The sequence below is a fragment of the Mirounga leonina genome, unplaced genomic scaffold, assembly GCF_011800145.1.
Source record: "Mirounga leonina isolate KUSES-001 unplaced genomic scaffold, KU_Mleo_1.0 Mir_413, whole genome shotgun sequence".
NCBI lineage: Eukaryota > Metazoa > Chordata > Mammalia > Carnivora > Phocidae > Mirounga > Mirounga leonina.
The window spans coordinates 340,606-353,530 of NW_023270734.1; the positions used below are offsets into that span (position 1 = coordinate 340,606).

Below are 12,925 nucleotides of genomic sequence, written 5' to 3' on the forward strand. Positions count from 1 at the left end.
GTAGAATGCTGATCCCAGCGTAATGACAGCAGTTTAGCACATGAGGGAGATAGCTAACCTAGCCAGACTAGGTTTTTAAGACTTGAAATAAAAACTATAGGAGTATAATTGGTAACAGGATTGTTTCATTGCTGGTCCAAAGGATAGTGGTTTTTATTTTTTAAAGCCTTGGATCAGTCAGTCTTAAACCATGATGGAGGAGTATATCAGCCTCATAAGTGATAAATTGTTGAAAAATTAAATAATATGTAGATAAATTTTTAAATAATTTTTTAATTAAGCAAAACATTTCAAAACACTGGGTTTATTTCTGGGAAAGATGACAATGTATAATTGTATAATGTATAATACCGATTCTTTTAGAACCCAGGTTTACATGGCTGGTCTTCTGGCTTGCATAATACTTTCGACAAGTTGAGTTTTCCTAAACACATAGGCAAGTAGGTAGTTTAATACAAGGATGCTTCCAGGTAACAGCAGCTGGAATTGTTGATTTCACTCTTACTTTTCCTATAGCATGTATCTCTTGTTTATACCTATCCTTCTCTCCACCCCACTTTTTATTTTTTACAGCTACCATGAATATAACACTGCTTATTAGTTCATGGTCTTTGGCTTAAGACTGTCACTGACACTGTCTACTGACTTCTATTTTATTAACCATATTTCACTTTTTTCAAAAAATTTAATTCCTACATGTACTTATAACTCTCTTGGGGAGAATAAAAACAAAGGGTTGACGTTTTAAGTATTGTGCTGTTCATAAACTGCTTAGAAGCTAAATAAAAAGAAAAGGAATCAAATCATTTAATAGTGCCATCTTTTTACTGTGGGGGAAAGTGGTCTAAGCTAGTGGCTAAAATGTTTTTAAATATGTTGGTATGTTGTATTTACTTGTTTCATTCTTTTCATGATTACTTCAAACTTGTTTTGTATAAATAAAAGTATTTTCTCATCTGTTTTCAGGCGTTGAAAATAATTGAAGAATGAAGAGGACATAATATCAAGCAGAGTCATTCACTGACTATAACCTCTACCCCCTGGGAATTGTAGAATTACAACCTTTTTTTAATGTATAAATTATACCTGGCCTGTACAGCCGCTTCCTACCCACTCTTCTTGTAAACTCTGCTGCTTCCCAACACAACTAGAGTGCAATTTTGGCGTCTTAGGAGGGGAAAAATGACAGTTTACAACTGTGGTCCTATTTATTACACAGTTTGTCTTTCGTGTCTTAAATTTAGTCTTCATTGTGCCAAGCTAACTGTACCATATAGGATTGTGCTTTTTGTACTTGGTTTTTTTTGTGTGTGTTTGTGTTTTTTAATCTCAGTTTAAGTTACGTAGCTGCTACTGCTTCTTATTTTTCTTTTCTTAGTAAAATGTCTTCCTTACTTTAGGGAAAATGGAACATTTAGATTAAATGTCATAAATTTCACCACTTAAAACACTACATGCCCACAAAATATATCAGGTCAGTACTGTACTTTAAAATCCCTTGAAATGATTTCAGAGTTAAATTTTGTATTGTGTCTGAAGTTTGCTTCTGAAAACTACTATTTGAGCACTGAAACCTTAAAACTGCATAACGAGGCATTTGAGACTGAGCACGGCTACTTTAATTCTCTTCATGAAATGCCTGTTGAGAAATACCTTAAAATATCAAAAGCAAATCTCCGTTTAAGAAAGAGGTTTTGGAGAAGGAATTCTATTTCTCTTCCCAGTTCTATAATCAACATGGCGTGATGGAATGAAAACACTCTGCTTCATTCTGGTGAGCCTGCTAATTAATACAAGAATTGGACAGATACTAATTTGTCATCTTAATATAGTGAAATGAATTAAGATTCTACAGGATTAAACAGCATTTATATTGTTAACTACTGTATTGGTTGATCTAAATTTATAACCAGTGGAAATTGAGAAAAAGTATGGAAGAACTTAACGGTAAGCTTATAAATCTGTAGGTGAATTTTGGTCTGAAATCCCTGAGGTGTTTTTAACCTGCTACACTAAGTCATATACTGTAATTTATTTCTTGTTTAGTTAGTCTAGAAATAGTAAAGTGCAAGTCACTAATAATCCTCAAAGAAATTTTAATTGGCTATAGCCCATAATTTTGTAATTCGTACTAAGTGTATCCGTTTTTGCCACTTTTTCCTCAGCTGATTAAACGACGTCAAAAGATTACTTTCGGAAGCTCTAAATGTAATAGGGAGAGAGATTTCAATATTTGCTTCATCTGTGTGTGGGGTGACTATACCTATGTTAGCAGAAATTTGCAGAGAAGGACGATTTAAGGTGATTCAGTCAGTACAGAAAGTTGGAAAATTCTGTGTTAGGATCTTGCTGGCAGAATTAACTTTTTGAAAAAGTTTTATACACAGATATTTGTATTAAATTTGGAGCCATAGAAGACTCAGATCATAATTGGCTTATTTTTCTATTTAACTATTGTAATTTCCACTTTTATAATAGTTTTGATTTAAAAGATAAATTTATTTATTTATTTTTTTAACAGTCAAAAGTCCTTGCTGTTGTAGTCTGCAACCTTTAAAATGATTGTGTTGCTTTTCGGATTGGTCAAAAGAAACACTCCAGAAATTGAGATGAAAACTTGGTGTGCAGCAAGATTGAAGTAATACAGTTAACTAAAAAAAAGTGCTATAGCCTAATTTTGGTGATAGTTTTCTAAATGGAGAAATATTGGACTGCATTCACATAGACACTGATACTTTGTTTTCAAAAGAAAGCTTCTTTGGCAGTATTAAATGAAATAGAATTTTTTTTCTCTTTCATCTGAACATTATGGTAGTTTCATTCTTGTAAGATGTATCACGGGTATTGGTGCTGTGTAACAAACAATTGTATCTAGCATGTGGTTCAGAATACACCATGTTAGGGTTTTTTAAATATCGAAGTGGTTCTTTTCTATTTATAATTTCAGACTTTCACAAAGTGTACAAAGAATTTCATAAATTAGTTTTCAGTGAACTCTTTTTGCTATGGTAGGTCATTAAACAGCATTTACTCTTACAAATGAAAATTTCTGATCATCTAGAACATTGACGCTTACTTCAATTAGCGGTGTCTTTTTTTTTTTTGACTGAATATTAACGTTCCTCTGAATGGTATTGATAAATGGTTCAGAAAAGAAACTCAGTGAAATAAAAGTAATATTTATTCATGGTGATCAATTAAATTATTTGCCTAACTTAAGCAAGCTACTGTTCGTAACTTTCAATTTGACATAAGGTGACAGAAAAGAATCTGCGTATACCTGTGGAATATGTTGGTTTATTTTCAGTGCTTGAAGATACACTCAAAGATAATTGGTTTGGGAAGACGCCATATAATTTTTAAGTTTTAAGTTAACCTGCATGCTGTAAATGTGTTTTATGTTTAAATAAAGAGGAAAAATTTTTTGAAATGTAATAACTTTCTTAAAATTTATTTGATTAAGTATTAGGTTGATTTTATAGGACTAAGTGGCCTTTTGTCTTGCAGATGGTGACTAAAATGTTATACTCGTATATATTTTGTTTCCTAATGTATTGCATACTCTTTGGACAGTGGGTATTAAATATGTAGACTGAAAAATTAAGAGCCAGAAATGAATCCTCAGTCTCACCTATGTTATTTAGTGTAGCCTCCCTACATGGTTCTGTTGATCTGAGCCCGATTGTTTCATTAACCTGTATAAGATGTGTTTGTTTTTTCAATATTTACTCAGTGGTCCTCAGTGGTCATTCAGGCCTAGCTGGAGAAAACTAAAAGACTATTCATGAATTCTAGTGGTGATTTGGCTTTTTGTTGGGGGTACGGGAGAGGGATAATATTTTTAAATTCCAAATGTTTAATCACATATAAAAGCATATAGTAAATAATGAAGATCCAAGTACCTATCACTCAGTTTCAACAATTAAGCAGCTCATGGCTAATCTTCATCTTATTTCATCCATAACCCCACTTGTGTGTCCCCTCCCCTTATTATTTTGAAGCAATCCCAGATATCATATGTATTTATACATAAATATTTCAGCATATATATTAAAATACTCCTTAAAACATACAAATACCATTATCACACACAAAAAATAATTTCCTAAACAAAATTTCAATGTTTATAAACTGTTTGAATCCAGATCCAATTAAAATCCATATATTGCAGTAGTATTCCCTCCCATTTTTTCCCCCTAATAATTAGTTTATGAGGAAAAGAGGTTATTCGTTGTGTAGATTCCCAAATTTTGCTGATTGCATTCCTTTGATACTAACTGTCCTTGGTATTTCCTGTGAATTTATTCTGGATCCAGAGACTTCAGATTCAGATTTTTGTTTTTGTTGGGAGGGGGGCAGCATTACTTCATAGGTGGTGTGGTACTCTTCCATCAGGTGGCACATAATGTCTAGTTCTTACTGGGTTATAAGCTGCCATTGATGATCAGTCCCTTTATCCATCAATTAATTAGGGGTTACAGAATGGCATTTTTTTTTTTTTTTAAAGATTTTATTTATTTGACAGAGCGAGAGCAGGAACACAAGCAGGGGGAGTGGGAGAGGGAGAAGCAGACTTCCTGCCGAGCAGGGAGCCTGATGTGGGACTCGATCCCAGGACCCTGGGACCATGACCTGAGCCGAAGGCAGACGCTTAACGACTGAGCCACCCAGGCACCCCAGAATGGCAATATTCTAATTTGGTCATTCTTTCACTTGTTGGTTGCGATTGAGAACTTTGCCTTCATCTATTTGATTACCCAGTGGTATAGTTTGTATAGGGAAAACAGGATAAATGATTGATTCTTTTCCTTTACTTGAAAGTTTCAAAATGATCATTTCATTATCCTCATCCAGTGGACCAGTTGTGCCTTTTTTCCGTGTTTTTGTATGTTATTTGGTTATTATCTTTTAAGAGTGCTCTATGAGCCTCTGTCATTTTTCCCTTTCATGGAGAGATTTAAATGGAAACAGATTCTTAATAAGGTTATCTCCTAACTGGACACTGATGCAGTCTGTCTTATCAGGGCCTCCAGTGTGCTAACCACTTCTGTCTCATCCAGCTCAATAAGCTTAACAGTGTCGATGTGATGTTCTGTGGAATGACCAGATAATCCAGATCACTTCAAACTTAGGACAGAGGGCAGGAGAGTTAACATGGCCCTGGAGCAAAATTGTACGTGTATGTTGTCTGCTACATGTGAATGTAAACTGCTTTTGGTCCTCCTGTAATCTGAAGGGAGCACATTATATACTGATTTGGCTGGTAGGTGTGGGAAGGGAGGGCACAGCAGTTTCAGAGGCTTCTGTTTGCCTTTGGCATAGCCTGTATCCCACAGGCCAAAGTTGCATGTGGGGAGTCCTGCCACTTATTGAGTATGTCAATTCTAGTTACACATGCAGACAGGGAAATGACCCAAGAGATGAGCCTGCAAAGCATATGCATTTTTTTTTAACTATTCTATACATTACTCTGCTCCTCATGATAAGTACTCTTTAATCCCCATCACCTCTTTCATTCACCTCCCCTCTGGTAACCAACAGTTTGTTCTCTATGGTTAAGAGTCTGTTTCTTGGTTTGTTCTCACTCTTGTATTTCCTCGTCTCGTTAATGTTCTTGAGTTCCACATACGAGTGAAATCATATTGTATGTGTCTTTCTCTGACTTCACTTAGCATTATACTCTCTAGATCCATCCATGTTGCAAATGGCAACATTTCATCGCTTCCTGGCCTTTTGGCTAAGATCAAGTGTAGTATCTGTTCTTATCAGTTTTCATTCTTTTTTATGGATAGATAGGTAATATTCTATTATATACATGTAATATTCTATTATATACATATATACACACATGCACACGGTATCTTTATCCATTCATCTATCATTGGACACGGGCTGTTTTCATAGTTTGGCCATTGTAAATAGTGCTGCAATAAACATAGGGGTGCATGTATCCTTTGAATTAATGTTTTTGTAATTTGGGGATAAGTACAGTACAATTACTGGATCATAGGATAGTACTATTTTTAACATTTTGAGGAACCTCCATACTGTTTGCATTCTCACCTACAGTGCAAGAGCATTCCTTTTTCTCCACATCCTCACCAATACCTGTTTTCTTGTGTCTTAATTAGCCATTCTGATAGGTGTGAGGTGATCCCTCATTGTGGTTTTGACTTGTATTTCCCTGATGAGTGATGTTGAGCATCTTTTCATGTCTGTTGGCCATCTGGATGTCTTTGGAGAAGTGTCTTCTGTACATTTTTAAATTGGATTATTTGGTTTTTAAGGGTTTTTTTTTTTAAGATTTATTTTTAGAATGAGCAAGTGGGGGGAGAGGCAGAGGGAAAGAATCTCAAGCAGACCCCCCACTGAGCACGGAGCCCAACGCAGTGCTCAATCTCAAGATGATGAGATCATGACCTGAGCCAAAAACAAGAGTCAGACACTTAATTGAGCCACCCAGGCGCCCTGTATCAGTTCTTTATGTATTTTGGATGCTAACCCTTTTATCAGATATGTCATTTGCAAATACCTTCTCCCATTCAGTATATTGTGTTTTAGTTTTGTCGACTGTTTGCTTTCCTGTGTAGAAGCTTTTTATTTTGATGCAGTGCCAAAAGTTTATTTTTGCTTTTATTTCCCTTGCCTTAGGAGACTTAACTAGAAAGATGTTGTTATCGCCAATGTCAAAAGAAATTACTGTGCTCTCTTCTAGGATTTTTATGACTTCATGTCTCACATTTAGGTCCTTAATCCATTTTTGAGTTTATTTTTGTGTGGTGAAAGACAGTGTCCAGTTTCATTCTTTTGCATGTAGCTGTCCAGTTTTCCCAACACCGTTTGTTAAAGAGACTTTTTCCAATTGCATATTCTTTCCTCCTTTATTGAAGATTAATTGACCATATAATTGTGGATTTATTTCTGGGTTTTCTAGTCTGTTTCATTGATCTGTGTGTCTATTTTTGTGCCAGTGCCATACTGTTTTGATCGTTGCTGCAGCTTTGTAATATAATTTGAAGTCTGGAATTGTGATATATCCAGTTTCATTTTTCTTTTTCAAGATTGCTTTGGCTATTCAAGGTCTTTTGTGGATCCATACAAATTTTATGATTGTTCTAGCTCTGAAAAATGCTGTTGGTATTTTGATAGGGATTGCATTACATTTGTAGATTGCTTTGTAGCATAGACATTTTAACAATATTCTTCCAACCCATTAGCATAATGCAGTTATAATATGGGCACATATACATTTATAACTTGGCCAACACTTCTGTTATTTATTTATTTTTTTAATTTACTTGACGGGAGAGAGCACAAGCAGGGGGAGCAGAAGAGGGAGAAGCAGGGTCCCCACTGAGCAGGGAGCCCGATGCAGGGCTCGATCCCAGGACTCTGGGATCATGACCTGAGCCTAAGTCAGACACTTAACCAACTGAGCCATCCAGGCACCGCCCAACACTTCTGTTATTATTACTGTGCCTCTATATGCACCCCTCCCGCCATGATGATGCTTCAGATTTCTGGGTGTCAGTGTCAACCCCGGCCTGTGTCCAGTAGCCCTCCCTCAAAATATTCAGGTATCCCTATCCCCCTTTCTCTGTTGTACAGTTCTGAATAAATGACCTTAATTCCTTTTGGGGCCAGATGGGCAATTGTTTTAGTTTGTGCATGCTTGTGTTGCTGCCAGGTCCTTCCTTCTGGGTTCTCAACCTCTTTATTGTGTGTTCTGAGTTGGAAAACTGGCTTGGCTAACTGGGGAAAGGGTTGTGACTTTATTAGGGCAACTACCCTCAGCTTCCCTGTCATCTTCCATCAATATCCTGCTGGTAAAAACTGCCCATATATGTTGCCCCTAGACATACTGTGTTCTGTTAGTCATATCTATAATTCTCTTTGAGTCCAGTCCCCTCGGCTGCCAGGCCAGCCCTGTTGCACAGTATGATAGTTGTATTCATCTGTCTTCTGCTAGTTAGGCACCACCACCTGGCCTTTATATTGGAGAAGGTGGGGAGAATTCCATCCCCTCCATTGAATCTAGTTCTATAACAGCCTCATTTACCATCAGGCAGGTTCTACCTTACAGAAGAGAGCCACTGCTGAACTTTTTACCTTAACCAAGTGATTGCCAATGATACATGTAGATATTTTGTATCCCTCATATGTGAGGAGGGCACTTCACCACTGTTATTCTCCCCCAAAACTCCTCACCCCAGTCTAATTGTGAGAAGAACACCAGACAAACCAATTAGAGGATCATTCTACAAAATGCTAACCAGTACTCTTCCAAAGTGTCGTGGTCATGAAAAACAAGGAAAGACAAGCTGTCAAAAATCACAGGAGACTAAGGAGACTTGACAACTAAATGCAGTGTGGTGTCTTAAGATTGGATCCTGGAACAAAAAGATAACCAGTGGAAAACCTGGTGAATAAGGAACGTAACAGTTAATTTCTTAGTTTTGATGCAATGGTGATGTAAGATGTTAACATTAGGAGAAACTGGGTAGAGGGTATAAGGAAATTCCCTCTATTACCTTTACAACCTTGTAAATCTAAAATTATTCTGAGATAAAAGGTTTATTTAATAATTTATAAAGCCACAGGAAATGGAGATGACAGCAATAACATTCTGGAAACTGGAAAGCAAAACTTAGCAGACCCCAGAAACCTGACTCCTAAGCCAACAGTGGGGAATGCCAAGAAGCAACCCAATATCCCCCCCATAGAACTCCCAAACGTTATGAATATGACATCAGGTACCAGCGGGAGGAGCCTGAATATAGGATTAGTTGAAAGTATTTAGGACTTTAAATTTGATCCCCAGATGGGGTCTTCAATACTACGCAGCTTGGCAACTGCCTCTCCAACATCCCTGCATAAGCCTGTGTGTTTATTTAGAAGGGATAAAACAGAGGGTCTCTATACTAGGAAACACCAGGAAGAGCTGAGGGTAAGGTGACCTACTGAGGAGTAAGGAGCATGCCAATTATCAATTATCAATAGCTTAGTTGCTATTAGGGGTTGAATTGTGCGCCCCCCCCTTCAATTCCTATGTTAAAGTCCAAACCCCTAGCACCTTAGAATATGACCTTACTTGGATAATGGGGTCTTTTCAGAGGTAATGAAGTTAAAGGTCACCAGAGTGTCTCTTAATCCACTATGTCTGGGGTCCTTATAAAGACTAATTTGACACAGAGGGAAGATGGTGTGAGGAGACACAGGAAGAACACAGTCATCTACAACCCAAGGAGAGGTCTGGCATAGATCCTTCCCTTGGCCCTCAGAAGGAATCAACTTTGCCAACACCCTGATTTTGGACTTCAGCCTCCTCAGTTGTGAGACCATAAATTTCTGTTAAGTCAGTCAGGCTGTGGTACTTGGTTATGGCAGCCCTAGCAAACTAATACAATTGGCTACACTATAGGATTGAGCTGGACCCTTCAAGCATTTTTCCATTTCTGCTTTCTCAGCTGGCATGCTTTAGTTTGCTTTTTCTTGTTAATACCATCCAGTTGTTAGTGGTGTGTTTGTTGTGGTTTTGGGTGGAGACATCCAGTGGCTCTTAGCTCCAGGATACATAGTCTCTAAGTGAGCTTGCAGCCCTGGCCATGTGACTGCCTCTCTGGTGGCCGGTGAATGGACTTACAAAGGCCTGATTCCCTCTGTGAGCCTGCCTGCCCTTCAGCCTCATGGAGAGGCATTTCCTGCTCACCTATCCTCTGGAGGAGGGGTGTGCTAGGCTCACCCCTCTTGTATCCCAGGGATATATGGTTCTTCCCAGTGCCAGTCATGGTTCCCTGCTTGCCTGGGAACCCTAGAAAACTTCACCATCCACTGGACTGCAGTCACACCTTCGCCAATGAGATCTGAATCCCAGACATGGGGGAGGGGCCCCCTTCAAGGTTTGTGTCTTTCTTGGGTACTCTCCCTTAGCCCTAGAGTGTTCTTTGAAGTTGTCTGTACCCATTTATACTTAATCCCTTTGGGCCATGACTGATACAGAAAGTAATATGAAAGTTTATAATTATTATTTAAAACTTCAGCCCTTTTCCCCTCACTTGGCTACCTGAATGCTGGCAGCCAGGCTTATGCTCCCCATCCAGAAGATAAGATTCTTCTGTGAAAAATTTGACAGCTGATACTGAGGGTACCCAAGGAAGCAGTTTCAGAAATGTCAGTCAAGAAATCTTACTTACATGAATTAATTGCTTCCAGTCAGCTTCTTTGTGTCGCCATCTTAAATATGTACAGGCAACCAAGGATCATCAGGCATTTGAGGAAAGCCTTTAAAGTGAAAGGATCAAAACAAAACAAATTTTAAAAATAATAGGGAGAGGGGCACCTGGGTGGCTCAGTCGGTTAAACGGCTGCCTTCGGCTCAGGTCATGATCCTGGGGTCCTGGGATCGAGCCCCACCTCTGGCTCCCTGCTCGGTGGAGAGCCTGCTTCTCCCTCTCCCTCTGCCTGCCGCTCTGCCTACTTGTGTTCTCTCTCTCTCTGTCAAATAAATAAATAAAATCTTAAAAAAAAAATTAACAAAAAAATAGAAAGTGGGTCTATGAAGGGAGAAGGGAACATTTTAAAGAGCTACCACTAATATTCTCAGGTTTTGAAATAATAAAAAAGTTTGTCTCCACTAAAAAAGAAACAAACAGGGGGCCTGGGTGGCTCAGTCATTAAGCGTCTGCCTTCAGCTCAGGTCATGATCCCAGGGTCCTGGGATTGAGCCGCGCATCGGGCTCCCTGCTCCGCGGGGAGCCTGCTTCTCCCTCTCCCCCTCCCCCTGCTTGTGTTCCCTCTCTCGCTGGTCTCTCTCTGTCAAATTAATTAATTAATTTTAAAAAAAGAAACAAAAAACCAAGGGACCATAAGAAAAAAATATTCAGAAAACAAAAAGTCTTCACTAATTGAGAGGAGGAGAGGTTAGGTGGGAGTGTATGTGTGTGTATGTGTGATGAAGAGGGTTCACTCCTCATCTTCCATAGTGACAACTGATAATGCTTAACCATGAATAATCAAGAAGTAGCAGGGATTGGGAGATGAAAAAAATGAAAGTGGCTGCTTCTGGAGAGTGGCAAACAGGTAAGGTGGACCAGGGAACCCTTTTTTTGTTTTGTTTTGATTTGGGGGTGGGAGAATCACTGCTTTTTTTTTTTTTTTAAAGATTTTATTTAAAATCTGGGCAAGGAGCCCGATGTGGGACTCGATCCCAGGACTCTGGGATCATGACCTGGGCCGAAGGCAGCTGCTTAACAGACTGAGCCACCCAGGCGTCCTGGAACCACTGCTTTTTGAAACAAGTTTTCTAAAGCATGTTTGACTTTTCAGGGCTCAGCTTGGTATTCTGTCTTCAGTGGCTCTCCTTTGAAGAGGGCTTTGGATGCTAGTTCCAGGTTCTTGACCTAACAGAATTTAACTTACTCATTTGTAGAACAATGCATTGTCATTTGAAAACCTCATGGTGACTCTTCCATCTCTTGTTGCTCTATCATTCTTTGATGCCAAGTAACCTTTTCTAGAGTTAAAAAAAAATCTGGTGCCTGCTTCAGCAGCAGATATACTAAAAATTGGAATGATACACAGAAGATTAACATGACCCCCTGTGCAAAGATGACATGCAAATTTATGAACATTCCAAATTTTTTAAGTAAAATGTTTCTCTGAGTTCAAATATATATAAAAACAAATATAAATAGATATATCTCACATCTGAAGGGTTTATTTTAAATTAAGCCTTCATAATCACTGACTATATATGAAAACAAATCCACAAGTTCTCTCAAATGGAAATAAACATTTATTGAAAGTACTTCTTTATTAAATAAATGCTCCAAATTTTGAAAATTTAGAAGTTTGTCTTATTGTGGTAAGATGCACATAAAATTTACCATTTTAATTATTTTTAGGTGTACAATTCAGTAGTGTTGGAAGAGAAGTGCTTTTTAAAGAAAATGTATGCAAAAATTAGCTCAGGATTGGAATTATTTGTGTCATGACCTACACCAAAATATTTAATGTTCCTCATTTCATATTAGCTTGATGAAATAATGTTAACATTATAAACTTCCAAATGTCTCCACTGTAGGTAAGATTAGAACCTATGAGAACTATTTAAAATATTCAAGAAATTAACTCATTTTTTCACCCACTTAAGAGCCATTTGGGGAGCCATTTGAAATAAAAAGTAGTGTAACTAAATCTAAGCAATTCCAAATAAACGCCCATTGTTTCTTGAGAGACAAGACATCACCAGTATGAGCTACAGAAAACACCCACGTTAACATCTTGGATATATTATTTTCTCGCTGAATAAAAAGTTAGGCACACAGCTTTTCTATACAATAACTGGGATTGTGCACAGTCCCCCTCCACACTGCTCTGAAAATGAACTTTTGTTTTATGCAGATGTAGGCGAATTAGAATGAACAAAAGGCACACATTTGAAGACTGAGAACATTCAACTGAAAAGGAAAAACAGATTTTTCTTCCATGAGACAGGAGACCAGATGTAACTGGTTTACAGACTGTTCTGCAGTGGGCAGGTTAGAAGGTTCCAGCTGTCCTGTCTTTGAAAGTGGCGGTCTACCAGCAAGTATTTTCTAACTGCTCCTGCCAAGGTTGCCGACATGGCCTATCTGAAAGAATAAACGGAAGAAGTCGAACCTCCTTCTGGTCTCCTCTGGCCCAGCATCAGTGTCAGGGACCAACTTCTGCCCACACCCACTATCGCAATAGCTCGCGCATGTTAAGGTCTGAGCCATTTGCTAGAGGATGGGGCCCACAGGGAGCTGATGGGGCTGGGAAAGTGCTGCAAATCTTTTCACAGAACTTATGGGAGAGGGAGCCTGCATAACCCTTCCCAAGAAGACTGATGGAAATATGCTGGGTTGTTAGGAATGTTGAGGCCAGATCCCTGAGCCTGGACACA

At 38.3% G+C, this 12,925-nt stretch overlaps 1 protein-coding gene, 1 non-coding gene and 1 pseudogene across 3 annotated transcripts in view; all 3 read left to right on the plus strand.

Annotated features, from left to right (window-relative positions):
* The window catches only part of KIF5B (kinesin family member 5B), a 47,573-nt gene extending 43,792 nt beyond the window's left edge, over nt 1–3,781 (plus strand). For both annotated transcript variants that reach the window (XM_034987172.1, XM_034987173.1), the window contains one exon: nt 967–3,781. The gene's annotated coding sequence lies outside the window, so the exon portion shown is untranslated. The remainder of the gene's footprint in view (nt 1–966) is intronic.
* A 1,936-nt stretch (nt 3,782–5,717) lies between these two features.
* On the plus strand, nt 5,718–5,826 carry LOC117998453 (annotated as a pseudogene).
* A 5,711-nt stretch (nt 5,827–11,537) lies between these two features.
* LOC117998450 lies at nt 11,538–11,642 on the plus strand. Its single transcript, XR_004676006.1, has one exon. It is a non-coding gene; the product is annotated as a U6 spliceosomal RNA (small nuclear RNA).
* The last annotated feature ends 1,283 nt before the right edge of the window (nt 11,643–12,925 follow it).